This window comes from Mytilus californianus, unplaced genomic scaffold (genome assembly GCF_021869535.1).
Source record: "Mytilus californianus isolate M0D057914Y unplaced genomic scaffold, xbMytCali1.0.p SCAF_8, whole genome shotgun sequence".
Classification (NCBI taxonomy): domain Eukaryota; kingdom Metazoa; phylum Mollusca; class Bivalvia; order Mytilida; family Mytilidae; genus Mytilus; species Mytilus californianus.
In genome coordinates this window covers 53,891,234-53,908,413 of record NW_026262734.1, presented here as the reverse complement: position 1 = coordinate 53,908,413, position 17,180 = coordinate 53,891,234, and the positions used below count along the sequence as shown (strand labels likewise).

Sequence of the window (17,180 nt, the reverse complement as noted above, 5' to 3'; positions counted from 1 at the left end):
AAACAAGTACAAAGTTGAAGAGCATTGAGGACCCAAAATTCCAAAAAAATTGTGCCAAATACGGCTAAGGTAATCTATTCCTGGGATGAGAGTGTGAGAGCTCAAAGTTTCCGTCCCAAGCAGTTTTAACCGAAAACTTGAAAATTGGAATATGATGCTTTTCCGTACGTATAAGGATTAGGAGGTGAACAAAGACTAGTCGGTCCATACTCAAAATAATGTGTTCTTTCCTTTTGTATAGCATTTTCGATTTGTCGCATATATGCATCCTACAACAGTTTTTATTTTATTCTGTATGTATCCCAATACATAGTCTTAGAGTATTTTTACATATAGTGGGCATTATTATTACAAATAGTTATAAAGTCGGGAATGATATATGAATATATAATTGTTGTTATAATTGTTGAAAATTTTAATAAACATATCAATTGTACTTGACCTTGTACATTTTTGTTTTATTGATTTAAGTTAAGGTCTGAAGGGAAAATTCAAATTGATATATGTAAGTTTATTATCGTATTAATGGTTTTTGTGGCATTAATTATTCTTTTTCAGAGTTTTTACGCGACCATTTATATTACATGTTACTTGCAGTTGGTCTTATAGTTATATTAAGTCTATCAGTAGGAAGCAATATATGTATTAATCGTAACAGTAAAGGGAAGATGTTTCCACAAAAGAATGAAAACCAAATGCACAATAATGGTACTAATGAAAGAGAGCAAGAACTTGAGATTGACGAGGAGGTTATATATGAAATTTGCTCCTCCGAATACGAATCTATTGATGAGAGGCAAATGATAAGAAACGGATGTTCCCTTTCCGTAGATCATGATTCAAAAGCTTCCACAAATTCAAAAACGGAAGATCAGACCTTCGCTTTACAAGTAGGTCCTTACTTGGATGTGATTGATGATACTTGTTATCAACAGCAGGAGAAACGTGTACATGGTAGTATACCTAGTTGTCATTCAACTTTAACAAACCTTTCAGAAACACAACTTCGGGATTATGAAACAATTTTCCCAACAGATCGAACCCAGGAAGCAGGAATCCTACCATATACAAGATGTACATCAAACGACACAGAAGATTTAGCGGAGTCGTTTAGAATTCTTTTTGAATCCAGGAATTCTTCGTTCTCATCGAACAGCACTCATTCTTCAGCTGGAAATGATGGAACCAGCACTCAGCAAGATGAATATTTAAACCCGTATATGTCATTAAATACTAATGCGATGGATTACTTAGAGAGTTACTCTGCTCCAATCAATCAAAACTGTTTATAAACAAACCTATCAAAAGATATTTAAGACTAACGTTTATAAGTAACCATTATTTTTCTTACATAAAACTTTAACAACCTTTGTAATAATAATACTTCTTGTGTGCTGAAGAATTGGATAAAAAAAATACATGTTAAAAATTTATTTCTAAATGTTTTTTACACTTTAAAAATAAAGGAGAGAAGCAGTATGGCATACACATTTTGTAATCGCAATCATTCATTTAATACTACATATGTTAACATAACAAGTTTTATTGAGAAAACTCTAATAGTTTACCCTTGTCCCATATAAATAAAGTATATATACGACAGAAATAGCATGTTTTACATCATGTCAGCACGAAATTCCTGACTTCTGAACCGATTATACAGTATGGGACTAGTTGTCCACCAGCTGAGGTATCTCCCCAGTGCTAGACTCATCGACTTATTGCTATAAATCATCCACTTGAAGTATGACAGTCATCTGAGTTTCAGTCAGTCATGTAAACTATGGGCTATTCTCAAATGGGGATTTCAATCGCCCATTGAACCTGGTATACTGCCACACATCTAGTTTATGTTACGCCTGCAATCATTTCAGATGTTGCTGTGTATCTTATCATTTCACCCCCATAAATATGTAAACTAGGAATGCCATTATTCAAATAAAACATTTGAACAATATGGACAAATTGTAAAACATAGGTAGAAAACGTTAGACTCAAAAGGACCAATACAAAACAAAACATCAAAAAGAACACACACAAAATCGATCATGTCAATGCAATGCACAAGATCTTTTATGTTTGAACGATTACCACCAATGTTAAACTAAAAAATATGTTTTGTAAAGTTACAATTCGCAGAGGCAAATTTGATGCAACATTAAGTTTACTGTTTCTTTTCAAACGCCACATTAGTTTGGTTCTGAAACCTTTTTGTCTTGAAATACTATATCAAATAGTATTGAAGATACACTTGTTTCAGGTTTCCTGCATTCGGAAACATGTATCATGTATTTTCTCGCCTTCTTCAAATGTAGGAAATGTTAGACACGAGAATCATATACAGACTACTGCAGAGACGACGTCTGGCATGAATTAAAGTATAAAGAGTTTTTTTTTCACAAAGAAAATTGAATTGGTAATAAGGGCCGCGCTCATTTATCTTTGGAGGACTTATCTTAATATGCTTGTACGTCTGTGTCTTTGTTCGTCACAGATGTTATACGCTCTCTAATTTTACAACCTCTTAAAGTTCAGTCATGATTCTTAAAACAGTTGTTCATCACTCACATAAAGTGTGTTGTGTACATGTAAGAAAACTGTAGACTGATATTTATGGTCAGTAACTTAGTTGAACTAATCGAACAATCATTTCAACTTATTTCAAATACTAATTGGAGTTTGAGTCTGTTATTCATGTTATTTAATGGTTGCCGTTTGTCAGTGTCTATCATTTTCTTTTTCCTTTATTGTGTTTTACATTGATTATGCCAATGGTATTATCGTTTATATTAATTTACATTTGGTCATGCTTAGTCTTATTATAGGTTACTTTTATTAGCAATATTGACTTTGCTAATTGTTGACGGCCGTACGGTGACCCGTAATTTCTTACATCTACGTCATTGTGTCTCTTGTCGATAGTTGTCTCATTTTAATTATACTACATCTTTTAATTTTCATAATGATTATAAACCACTTTTAGAAGTTATATCGTCTACAGAATTTAAAATTTAAAGCCATGGTCACAAACAGTTCAACTCCTTTGCAAAAGCTCAAAACCGTTTCTTCTCTGAAACTTTAAACCCTTTTGAATTCAGGGGTAAAACTTAGCATGACTGTTCACTACTGTGAGAAGGTCTATCGTGTACACGGAAGAAGACCATATGTAAATGATCATGTCAAAACAGTTTTTGAGCTAGTAACCCCTGGCTGTATATACATGTATGGAGAACCATCTTAATTTCATTACAGTATTCTTTTTTCATGTTATGGGATCCTCTGTTATAAATCAAATCACTCCTCCTTAGATCACATCTTGTAAACAAATGTAATTTCGAATTACCTTTTTCTTTTTGTTTTGTTTTAGTCTCTATCTCATTTTCACGATCTAACAACTTCCCAAACATCTAGATCGGGTTTTTCTTTCATATATTATGATTCATTTGGTATACTAAATAATTGTCAGGTACAAATTTCAGACAAAACTGTTCACCAAACCTTGACTCAATTATGTTTCAGTAATCAACATCACGTTAACGTTCTCTTCGTAAAATGTAAATGCTCATATGATGCAGAAAAAAAATGGTATCGTTAATGTTGTTACTATATGTGGTGTATGGAAATAAAAAAGGAGATGTATAATTGTCAATGAGACAGCTTTCATCAAAGGCCAAATGATATGGATATATAAACAACTACACAGCAATGTTGGGCTTTCAAAAATTAGCAAAGGCCGTACCGTATAGTAAGCTGTATCTGTAGCTGTAAGTCTTTCAATATTCATCTGACATTTGCTTTTCTTTTAAATGATCAACACTAACGTTTTAGTGATAATGTCATTTTCTCAATTACTATACAAACAGTATATAAGATGTTCATATCGACCTTACAGAGGTAATCGGAGATTGGTTTTGTTTTCTTAGAATGTTCATCTATGTTCAATTTTCTTGATTTATTCCGTTTTCTCGATAATTAATCAGGAATATGTCTGCTGCACTTGGTGAGTAAAATCATGATGTGTAATTGTACATATTATAGGTTCATTTGACCTTGAACTCACTCTTATTGATAATTTATTCATCTTTTATTTAAATCTATTAGATCATTACTTCAAATACTAGTAGTAGAAGACCAATGGTATTTTGTGGATAATAGTATGATTGTAAAGTATACATGTCCATTTAATTTTGTTCATAAAATCAAGACCATATTTCACTGGCTTATTAATTAGTGTGAACATTTAAATGTGTAAAAGATATTTCTTACATTACATTAAGCAATTGGTAAACTTTACTTGGTGTATGAAAAAGTTATTAGCATTTGTGAATGTCTGTCAGACAGTATCATTGCTCTTGCCGTCATGGCTATTGGTAATTCACAACGTTGCGTTTTATGAGTTTTTTAGTTAACAAAATCGTTAGAATTCATCTGTAGATTCATTCTTATTCGTTGTGTAGTTATTTTCGTTCATGATCAAGTATAATATGATAAATGCCAAAGGTTCTTTTATTATTATATTGAAATAAAATATTTCTAGTTAATGTCCAGCGACATTCAATCCTCACTCATTATGAAAGCTTTAATTTGAGTTTTTTTACAATTGTCCTTCCTTACATCGTTTGTTTTTTATCTTCTTCTCAGAAACATGTTATTAACCTTATCAGTTTCCTTTTGCCGAAGAAAACAAATCCTTTCATGGCAAGTTCTGCTCAAATATGTGTTATCTTTTTATTTTTATTTTGAAAGAATGAAAGAAGAAAAATTGCATTTTCATCTTAAACATTAATGAATTGACGTCATTTGAACAGTTTTTTTTCAATCTTAATCATTGGCTTAAATAAAGTTCATATTGTTTATACAAATATGATTATATTGCAAGTGAGCTTTTCTATAGTATAGGATCTCAGAAAATGTTCAAATTAAAATACTTAAGCTTGAAAACCGTGTATGCCGGGAAATATGACACAACAGAATAAAGTCAAGTACACGTTTTGCAAAAGTTTCTTCCGTGTTAACATAAAATAATAACATATTGAAATTTGTACTGTTGATTCCATTGTGGATTTTTTTAAATTATCATACGTTTCCGTCTGTGATTGTTCAAGGTATTAAAGCGGAAAAACCTATCATTCAGTTTCAAATATTGTTCTAGGCAACTTAGTGACCTGTAAATATGATGGAAATAAGTAGAAATAAATAGATCAAATTCATAAATATGTCAGCTTTTAACTTAGCTCATTGTAAATAAGCAAACATCGAATAAATATATTTCACAGCGGGTTTTTTCATAGTAAGTGACATGCATTTTAAAAGGAATATGAGACGGATTTATTGACAGATTAGATTTTAATCAACTTATAGTTTTTCTAAACTTTCGAAAAAATAAGCAGAACATGAACGTGATTTTTGGATCAATAATCGTTTTGCACAAATTCACTGCAAGATTTGCACTAGAATTTCACGTTATTCTAACATAAAAATACAATTACACTTTTAAAAGCAGCGAGTAAACAAAACCTATATATATGTATGTTATATGTCTTCAGGTTATTTTAAAATAGAAAAAAAATCATCTTTTTCCATACAAAAACATGAAGAAGAAGAGAGATGTTATATTAAGATAATATGTTGCTGATCTTTTTAAGAGTAACAAAATACCAAAGAGCAATCGCAACCGTTGGTAGTGAAAGGACATACAATACCATATCCATTAAAACCGTGATTGAAAGACAAACAACAGCCAACAATACAAAACACAACACTACAAGGTTTTGAATAGTTTCTGCCCCACTAGTAATACCGTTGTGTTGATCATTACCAGTACAAATGTGGTGATATTGAAGAAAATGTTGACGCAGAAAGTTTTTTTACTCTAATTTTAACGTTATATAAGGATTCGGCTTTTGTCTAGTCTGTGAAGAATGATGCAAAATACGAAACATTAGACTGCTAAAGCAGCTGCGGCGACGGAGGTACTATTTGAACCATAAACATAAATTACATTTCACATGAACGCTCGCCGATGGACATATTTTAGAAGGTAGAAGAAGTATAAATCAATATACATGTATGGTGTATGTCTTATTTTACGATGTTTTCGTCTGGTTATCTCATTTTCACGGTTCGGTGATTGCTGAAAAAATGTTTAGTTTTATTACGTGATTTTCTCACTTGTTATGAGTAATAACGCAGACATATTTGGCATGTAGACTATTTGCATGGTCTACATGTCCGATATAGTAGGTTTAACTGACTTTGACTTCATAGATCAGTGATCTCAGTAGTATTGCAAATACCTTAAGGTAACTCGGGGTGTCTAAATGTTCGACGCGATAGAAGTTTCTTAAACTTCAGTAAAAGACGTCTGGGTCAATGTACTTTCAAATTTCAATATAAAATCTTGGGGTCACGAACCTTGTTTTTTTTTTCGTAAAAATACATTCAAATTATGAAATCACAGTTATTTCATATGAGTTATATAGCTAAGGGGAAACTTAGTGTTACTTTATTGGGGAAACATTAAACGACATAATTGGTTGAAATTAAATGAGAGAATTACTTTTTATAAGTTCTTCCGAAATATCAAAAAAAAATAGAGGATCACAGGCCTATTTTTCTTTAAAAAAAAAACACACACACAACTTGAATTGTCCTAGCAAATTCAATATACTAGAAAATATGTGCCCTTGATTTTAAAAGGACTTTTTTCTCAAAGTTTTAAATACATTTGAGGATAATTTTCCAATAGTTTAATCTTTAAATCTCAAGTTTTGTATGGTTCTGCTGTATATTAATTGATAAAATATTTTTAACCCAAACATGTATTGTTGGAACATGCCCAGAAGGGATGTTCAGAAAGAGACACCGTTCATCCTTAAGCAATACTATATAAGGTGAATGGCATAATTTTAATTTTTAATTCTACTTCAGCACAAGCGCATTCCGTCAATTAACATCTCGTCAACGATGCTAGTGGCCAATATATTCAAAAACCTAAAGGAACCTAATTGAAGACCTGATGTAATTAAAAAGGACATAATTACGATGTTATTACGGGGATCTCAATATCGATCAAGACCAAGAATTTAAAAACTTTTATAAAAAAGTACCAAAATATCGTCCTCCATCTAAAATAGATAAATTAATAAATCACATTTTGAAAACATTTTAGAAATAAATAAAATAGTACATAAAACGCCTTTTTCTAGAATAAGATACAAACTTCAAGTACTCGCAAAGCGGTTTGTGATTGTACTGGCCGACAAAGCACCAATCAGAGTGGTGGTGGTTTGCCACGTAAATTCTACACGGAAGTTCTTAAGGATGAAATTTTAAGCTTTTCAACATTCAAGTCAGTGCGCTCCACAGATAGTCATAACGTAAACAATCATATCATAACCACATCACAGCTTAAGGCCTCTTCTAAACATTTGAAGGTTCCTACTATGCATTGGTTACCTAAACTACACAAAAAAACCAGTAAAATATCCTTTCATCTCGGCCTCTAGCAAGTGTTCTACAACTAATATTACAGTGCTTTTAACTAGTTCATTAACTACGTTTTGCTGTTATTTTGATAAAGGCTGGCTTTTGAAAAGCATTGATTTTGGTTCATTCCTTATCAAAAGCAGTATTGTACCTGATGAATTATAAGTTCTTAAATGGGATTTTAGGCACAAAGTTTTAAGTTATCTAAAAGATTATCGTATGGTATGAAAGTTGAATTAGTTTAATGCAATACAATGACTTTTGACTGCATCATCTGTCACTATTCCCAATGATAAAACTTGCTTGCAATTTAAATAAATTTCACTCCCATTTGTTTCGCAGTTTGTTTGCAACCTTACTAAAACAAGTAAGTAAATTAATACAGTACTGCAGTAGTACTTATTTAAGGAAGTTTTAAATTTTGTTTTATGTGCTAATCTATTTTGTAAAACTTCTACCTATTATAACTTAATTCTTAAAATTGATTCGTCGATTTGGTAACGAATTACAATTTTTATCGATTTAAAGAATTCAATTTGTTATGGGTAAAAGAGCAAGGGTTCAAGTTTGTACAAATGTTCTTTGAATCTTCGTTTACATATTAATATCTATTGTGAAATGTTTGTGCGAATCTTTCCTAAATTCTTGCATAGATTACTTATCTTTTTCAAAACTTGTTTATGATTACGCTGTTTAATGCGGTAAATAAAAAAATAGACAAATAATTCACATTTTTCAGTAAAATACGATTGTGAACATTTTTCTTCAATTTGATATGTTAGATTTATCAAAATCTTAGTCACTTGTATGTTAAGGATGTTTGCTCCTCTGTTTCAAAATAACAAGCATTTTAATAGACTGTTATGAATTGATAGTATATGCATTTTAAATACAATATTCTAGAAAATTGTTGTAAGTTACTGTTCTTGGTTATTTAGTTACTTAGTATTGTTTATTTTTTTAATGTTATTGTTTTGGTTTAGTTTTATAAAGTTTTGTAATTCGGGAATGTCATAATTTACAGCATTAACCTCAAATGTGTATTATGACAGAGGCAAAAGATAATAAACTGATATTCAAACTCATAAATCGAAAACAAACTGACAATGACATGGCAAAAAACGAAAAACGACGAAAAGATTAACAGTACACAACATACATCATAGAAAACTTAAGACTGATCTACACCAACTTCACAAAAACTGGGGGTGAACTCTGGTGCTCCAGAAGGGTAAGCAGATCCTGCTCCACATAAGGTTATATTACTATTAAGTTATAGTGTCCAAACAGGTAAACTCAGTATAAAACACTCCCCGCTCATGTCTATGTCATTTGGAACTTATCTATAACAGATTTGGACATTATCCTCGGCCTACAACTGATCCTGTTTGGTTTAGCCATTTCAAGTCGGAGCAGTTGTCTAGGGTGAACTGTTCTTGAATAGAACTGTTCTAAAGAGATTATAACATACCCTATATGCATGTCATCATTAAGTGTTTTTCGAAACAAAATAAGTAGACAGCGCTTGAACATATTTTTACAATGTAAACACCTTAAAGCATAATTAAAAAAAAAATGCTATTGAAGTTTAAAATGAAATATGGTCACAAAGTGTTGTTTTGTTTAGCAGTAAGTCTCGACCATTAACAAGGCAAAGGGACTTCTCTTGTTTGTATGTGATGTACGAATACACAACCAATTCTAAGTGAAAGGTACCGGCAACTCTCATTAAATCCAAAAGCTCCATCTTGTAACATTTTTTTCAATTTTGAATTATTTAGTTCAGCATTCATGTTGACCTCCTGAGCCTAAGTTTCTATCAATATCTCTTTAAAATATGCTATGCCCTCTTTTTAAAGTAATAAAATAGAAAAAAACAAAGCATACGGGATATCCATTAATGACACAAAATCAGTACATGCACAGCAACAAAACACACCAAAAGCATAGGAGCATCGTTTGTATTGCTGTTCGTCATCTCAAAGTCACAGTGAGGCCTTCAACATAATTCATTGTCCACTATATTCGGTATTTTAATTACAAAGAATTATCTGAAAGTGTTTTTAACATTTACTTTTTAACATATAGTTTATACAAAAGCAATTATGTTCTGATATTGCTGTCCTTTTAAAAATGTATTTGTAATGTCTGTGATGTAATTCAGTTCTCTTATTTATATTTCAACAACTAAACATAATCATAACTATTGGTATGATTTTACATTTCCCCCTGGAAGCCGACGAATGGAATTGTAACTTCTGGAGAATTGAGAAGTTGGAATAACCGGTATTTACGTTGACTTAAATGCCTGTCCATGAGAAATTAAGGCAACAGTAGTATAACGCTGTTCAATAGTCATAAATCGATTAAGCGAAAACAAATCCGGGTCACAAAATCAAAACCGAGGGAAACACATCAACTATAAGAGGAAAACAACGAAACAACAGAAATACTGAACTGCTACAAAAACAAACGCCAACATACAAAGAAACGGACTATTTGATAACAACTGCCACATTCCTGACTTGGTACAGGACATTTTAAGAAAAAATGGTGGGTTGAACCTGGTTTTATGGCTAGCCAAACCTCCCGCGTATATGGCAATGTTAATAATACCGCTAAAATGGCAACATTACGTGACAAGAATACAGTACAAATAAACGCAAGAACACTCAGGACAGCGAAATACATAAATAAATAATATAAAAGTACATTACAACATGTAAACCACAGAAAAACAACGGACACCTCCCATTAATTTACGACAGTACACCACAATAGAATTATGAACTGTGCGTCACACGAATGTATCAACGCCACAAAAAGTGACGTCACAGGTAAATTTCTAAAAATAGAATATAAAATTAGGATAAAGTCTGTAATGGTGCTATTTTATGTATTTTCTAACCATTACAAGAATATTAATATAGAATTGTGTAAGTAATGGTGTAATTATTTGTATTTTCTAACCATGTCGGTTTTTCTTCTAAATCAAAACTGTGTAAAAACAAATAAATACTGTGCATATAGTTGCTTTAAACTAAAAATCATATAAATGAACTAGAAAACCATGCAAAATTCCAAAAATCGTCCTGAAGCAAGTTTTGAAAATTGATTTTTTGTGACATATCTGGAAGAGTAACATGTAGGGACATTGTGAATATCATCAAAGTGAAACTATTTCATTCTATTTTTTTTTTTTAGAAATAATCATTTCTTTTTTAAAACACTTTCAAACTTTAGCAAAAATATTTTCCTGTGAAAAATGGTCCATCTTTGATATATGATTCTTTGGTCAATTTATGCGAAAATGTTGTGTTTTTTTTTTTTTTAGCAAAAAGCAAGATTTAACACCTTTAAATACTGTTTAAACCGTCCAATGATACAAATTTTCATGCCAATTTTTTAAGAAAGGATAGTTGCACAGAGGTTGGTGTTGTCTCCTGCTTTTTTTTTAATTTTTTTTGTTAAAGTTTATAGCTTGCAAAAAAATACCTGTATATTCTTTTTAATGTTTTATAAGGTTGATGTCTTCAGTGCATGTAAGCTGGTGTTTTGCAAATAAGGTTTCAGTATATTCTAAGCATTCCAAACAATCTAAAATTTTTACGAAAACAAGGAAGAATTTCAGACTAAATATCCTATTCATTTACAGAACAACCCATCAATACTGATCAAAAGTTACTGAAGCTTTTTGTGCTTCTTTGTTAAATGTTTGTTTGTTTTGAGATTGTGACACAGGGATGACTGATGTACCCATATTTTGACAATGCTACCTATTATGTCTGTTTTGTTCACGCATCGTTGTAAATATAATGGAATTTGATGCGACTGTCATACAAGTGAGAGGTTTAGCGCTATAAAACCAGGTTCAATCCACCATTTTCTACATTTGAAAATGCCTGTACCAAGTCAGGAATATGACAGTTGTTGTCCATTCGTTTAATGTGTTTTATCATTTGATTTTGCCATTTGATTAGGGACTTTCCGTTTTCAATTTTTCTCGGAGTTCATTTGTTTTGTGATTTTACTTGATACAGAAAATAATTGATGGAAAACATACTACACATATAACATTAATTATTTAACATCACAATTGAGCAATATGAGGGATATATAACTGTAATTGTTCAAAATATGTTTATTTTAATCCAATAAAATCTAAATTATTTTACACATCAGGACAGCGAAAGTCCTCGTTTCATTTCCTTAGTAGTTCTACATGTAAAGATATTTTTTAAATAATTTCCAACCTGAACCTGTAAAACATTTATTTCTGTCTATATATAAATATTAAGACATACCCTTTATGACGCCCATGTTAAAATTCGGTTACCTCCCCTGAATATAAACTAAATGTACATTAGGGCTAAACTGGAATCACATCTTCTACTGCTTTATTTCATTGGCACCTCCTTAGTTGTGTAGTTATGCAGAATGAGAATGGAATGAGATGTGTCTTTGCATGTAAATCCCAACTGTGGCCCATCCATTTATTATATGTCAAATGCTCCCAGTTACCCAGTGTGACAGATCAACAAGAAACTATTTACAGTTTATAATTATCTCGTACCACGGTATATTCAAACCGTTGCAAACTCGTACCGACTTATTTAAACGCACTCGAATGGTGTAAAATGTTGATTATATATTTAGATTTAACCGAATAACTCAGAAGTCTGTAAAAAGCACTGGTGTTAAACTGATTGTGGTAACTGCAGTTACCATGATCCCAATATGGCGGAGGTAGAAATAGGTAAAATCCTGTTCTGCTAATTTATCCGTGTGAACGTGTTGTTTTCAAGAATTACCCAACCGCCAGATTGGTCTGTACGGTTTTGTTGTGTGTGCGTGATCTTAATAACATATATGGCCTTGTTACCAAAATAATAGCCATCCAAAATTTAAGGAAGATAATCGTAATTCCATGAAATTTGTTTGATATGATAATCGTAGCTGGACTATCAGATAGTCGTAATTTGGACATGACAATAGTAACTTATCAGTGATAATCGTAACTTTATCTGTTGACGGGGACGGCGACTATATCTAAATCTTGTTTAATAGTTTGATAGTGTGACCATAACTAGCGAATAATTGGTTATCTTAAACTAATTTACTCTTTGCTTTGTAGATATAGTCTCTATATTTTACAAGTTAAAATTTACGGTAAATATTGATGGTATATTATAAACTTAAAAGGAAGATATATTCTTTCATTAAAATGATTTTTTAAATGTCATAACAGCAAATTTTAATCAGTCAATATCCGTTATTGCAAGTCAGTACCAAAGTACTGGCTACTGGGCTGGTAATACTCTCTGGGACTTACAGTTCACTAACAGAGATGTCGACCCGGTGGTAGTTATGAGATTCATGGTACCAGATGTGTATTTCTACAACTCATACCATGTCTCTTCAGTGATGCTCGAGGTCAAAATATTTAAAAATCCAAAACCTCATACAAACGTTGAAGAGCTTACAAAACCCTAAAGGACATAAAAATACAAGTAGCCAAATCTGGATAAGGAATCAAAGCTTTGCTTGCGGGATATATATTCCTTAATTTAAAAAAAAAAAATACCAATATTTTATAACAGCGAATTTCAATCAAACAATATCCGTATATTCATTCCAGTAACGACGAACTGGCTACGTGGTTGGTGATACCCTCGGCGACTTATAGTCCACTAGCAGAGGGTATCGACCCAGTGGTAGAAATGACATTAACGGTATCAGTTGTACTGCACCAGATGTGCATTTCGACAATTAAAATTCAGTAATACTCGAGGCCAAAATATTTGAAAATCCAAGTCTAATACAAACGTTAAGGATGTACTTAGGTGAAATTAAAAAAATCTAGAATTTAAAATTGATACTATAAGTCAGAAGAACATTAGTTAAAGAACAAAATAAGCTAAAAATATTTATAGGTTACGGAACTCCTTTTTGAGATATTTGATTTTTTTTTAGATGACGGGAAAAGGCTGACTGGGACTTTTACCTTATATTTAGCATTGGCATTATTTGGGTCTCAAATCGAAAGAAAAAAAATCTAGAAAATTTTGGTAATGACCTTTTTATGAGCTATTGAAGTCTTCTATGAAAAGAAAAATGGGTGATATGGGGCAAATTATTTTACCCTGTTTCGTAGAAAAAAACCAATTGGTCCGAACATCTGACAAAAATTCATAAACCTGACCTGACTACATCCTTAAAGAGTTGATAAAACCAAAAAAGACATGAAAGAAAACCAAATTTGAACAAGGAATCGTAGCCTTGCATGAGGGAGATATATTCCTTAATTCAAAATGATTATTAAAATTTCATAACAGCAAATTTCAATCAAACAATATCCGTATTCGGATGCCAGTACTGAGGTTGGTATACATAGCATTAACCGTACACATGTTATTGCACAAGATGCGTATTTCGACAACTGATGTTTCCCAATAATGCTTGAGGCAAAACAATCTTGAAAATCCAAGACCTAATACAAACGTTGCAGAGCTGATAAAAACATAAAGGACCTAAAGTATACTCGAATCCGGACAAGGAATCGGAGCTTTGCATGAGGGAGATATATTCCTTTATTTAAATGATTTCTCAAATTTTATATCAGCAATGAAAATAATATCTGTATTTTAATGCCAGTTCCTAAATAGTGGCTACTGGGCAAGTGATATACACGATGACTGATAGTCCACTAACAGAGGTATCGGCAATGTGGTAGTTATCACATTGACGGTACCAAATTCCAATGGTTCTGCACCAGATGCGCTTTCGACTGTTAATGCTGAACGTGAAAAAAATGGATGCCCTTGATTACAGCAGATATAATATTGATTGATTGATTGATTGATTGTTTGTTGCTTAAAGTCCAGTGGCAAATATGAAATGCATGTTCAGGACTAGAACTAATTAATAATAAATACAACAGGAAGGTCCTGTAATAGGGGATGAAGGTCGGAAAATTTGAACTGCCACTGGAAAATGAGTATATGTTGAGAAGGGACATTTTTTTCCTTGCAACAGGTCAACTACGGACCCCTCAAAAAGTTGTTGCAAGGATTCTTAACGTGCATAGAGCGTGGCACTCTCTGCATGAGGCATCAGATTTAACGTTCCCATTCTGACCGGACGTGGCTGCGTATTTATAAATTCCGCCAAAACGGACGCCCCACTTTGACATGGGTTTTACTGCCGGTCGGAAGAAGACCAAGAGTGACTACATTTATATTCCCCAGTCACCCTTTGGGGGAGGGGGTGCAGATATAAGAAGGCTAATCAAAAGATAGAATAAATTTGGAGATAAAAGAGATGCTACTACATAAGAAGAACTGAAGAGCAAAAAACAGTGAGAAAATAAAAAAAGCCGTTTTGGAAATACATAGACGACATATTTACACAAAGAAGTGAAGCTGACAGCAGTACTGACTGCATGAAACGGTTTGAACCTAAAGCATAAACTATGATCAGATGGGAGTAATATACCACAATTATAAGAATAGAAGGATTAATTCACGGCGATTCATCATACAAAGCTTATATCATAAATGCACAGGTTCTGTTAGTTTTTTGTTGTTGTTACTTTGTGTCGATCTGATAAGCCGTTAAGCCTTTTTCAATTGATTCTCATGGTTTGCTCTTACACCAAAGTCCCAAGTTAAAGGAGGAGAGCGCTCACATGCATGTTTAACCCTGTTACGTTATGTATGCGCCTGTCCCAAGCCAGAAGCCTGTAATTTAGTGGTTGTCGTTAGCTTTCTCTATGAGTTTTGCACATTGTTGATGGCCGAACGATGACCCGTAGTTGCTTCCATCTTCGTCTTTTTGTCTCTGGTGGATAGTTATCTCATTGGCATTCATACCACATCTCCTTATTTTTATTTTGAAAGTTAAACAGCTATAAGTTTCTGATTCATTTCTATACATATATTTGTATAGTAATCCAAGTTACGATTATCTTCTTTTGGAGTTACTATTATCTTCTTTAAATTTTCGATGGCTAGTATTTTGGTAACGAGGCCATTTATGATATTAAAAACCCACTCACTCAACAAAACCGTACAGATCAACCTGGCGGCTGAGTATTTTTTTAAAACAACACGTATACACGGAGAAATTAGCAGAAAACGATCTTACCTATGTCTACCTCCGCCATATTGGGATCGTGGTAACTGCAGTTACCACAATCAGTTTAACACCAGTGAAAAAGTATATATTTTGAAAGTCACAATGACCAATTTGTTGAAGATTGTTCCTTGGCTAGTTGGATGACGAGAACAAATAGTAGGTTTGTTTTGTATTGTGTCTAATTGTATCTTGACTAGTAGGCATGATAACGCTTTTGTCGGTGATAACGTAATAAAGAATACGTTTAATGTTGCTTTATTTGCCACAATTTCATCAACATACATGTATATACAAGCCAATCAAGCGTTAAGCAAATAAATTTAATTTACTCTTCTTTCATTTCAGAAGGGCTATCAAATGGCAATATCAATTCTACATGTACGTTGAATAGAGCGTGTCATCGTCTTCCTCTGTTTGCACTCATTTTTGAGTTTCATAAATAACACCTGCCTTATATCATACTATACGTTTGGTTGGTCAACATGTTCATAAACACCTCTGCACTATACTAATTCATATTGACATTTCTCTTTAACACGAATTCATCATTATTATTATTTCTTATTTTGCTGTCTACACTTACACATTCACAATTTATTTCTTTTATTTGCAGAAAAATGAATACTAAAATAGTCACTTTTGCTTTCATTTTCCTTCTGTCATATGAGTGTGTCTACTGCAAGAAGAAGAAAGAGAAGAAACAGGTATTTGCGATCCCACTTTTACTTGGCGAAACGGCTCTTGGAGGCGCTCTCCTTCAGGGACTTGCAGGAGCTGGAGCTGCAACTGCTGCTTTATTAACAGGAAAATTACTAGGTATTTAAAATGATTAGAAAAAATGTATTGCGTCTCTTCTTCATGATTTTATATTTTTCAACTGAAGATACCTAGTACATTTGTAGTAGTACTTCTATATTTTACCAGTACATCACAAATTATTACTTTAAAATTTAATTTTATTAAATTTCTGAATATGCTTAATTTGGTCGCATGAATTATCTTCTAGTATATTTTTCAGGAAACCAGCTCAATCATGAATGTTCGACGTCTATGAAGTGCGCAAATGGGCAAGGAGAGTGCAGAAACATTTGTTTTCCTCATGAGTATGTGGATACCAAACACCCAAGCACAGACCACTGTTCCTACCAAGGATGTGATTGTTGTCGCTCATAAAAGAAATACAATATTCGTCAAAATGAGACTGTTTAATAAAGATACCTGACTTGTTTACCTATTTCGTTATGCATGCATGCCTGTAATATAAGGTTAATGGCAAATTCAAAGACGTATTGATGCATCCTATCCTCGGCTTTCAAATATTCGGCTTTGGGCGTTCCTGGTGAAATCCAGAAAAGCGCTTCGGACGCATGAAATTATTTAACGTGTTGTTTTCATTTTCATGTAGTCCGAATAATTATAAGACATCTTGAAAGGCTATTTTGATTTTTGCACAGGAAGACATCACATCAATAAAATAACCTTTCAAGACGTTTTAATTATTCGGACTAGGTACAGTGAAGTTCTGATGACAAAACGGTCAACTTCTCATGTCAACA

At 32.5% G+C, this 17,180-nt stretch overlaps 1 long non-coding RNA gene across 1 annotated transcript; it reads left to right on the top strand.

Moving 5' to 3' along the window:
- The first annotated feature begins 464 nt into the window (after window positions 1-464).
- LOC127711743 (uncharacterized) lies at window positions 465-16,850 on the top strand. The gene is made up of 3 exons (XR_007986871.1): window positions 465-505; window positions 16,238-16,440; window positions 16,643-16,850. It is a non-coding gene; the product is annotated as an uncharacterized LOC127711743 (long non-coding RNA).
- The last annotated feature ends 330 nt before the right edge of the window (window positions 16,851-17,180 follow it).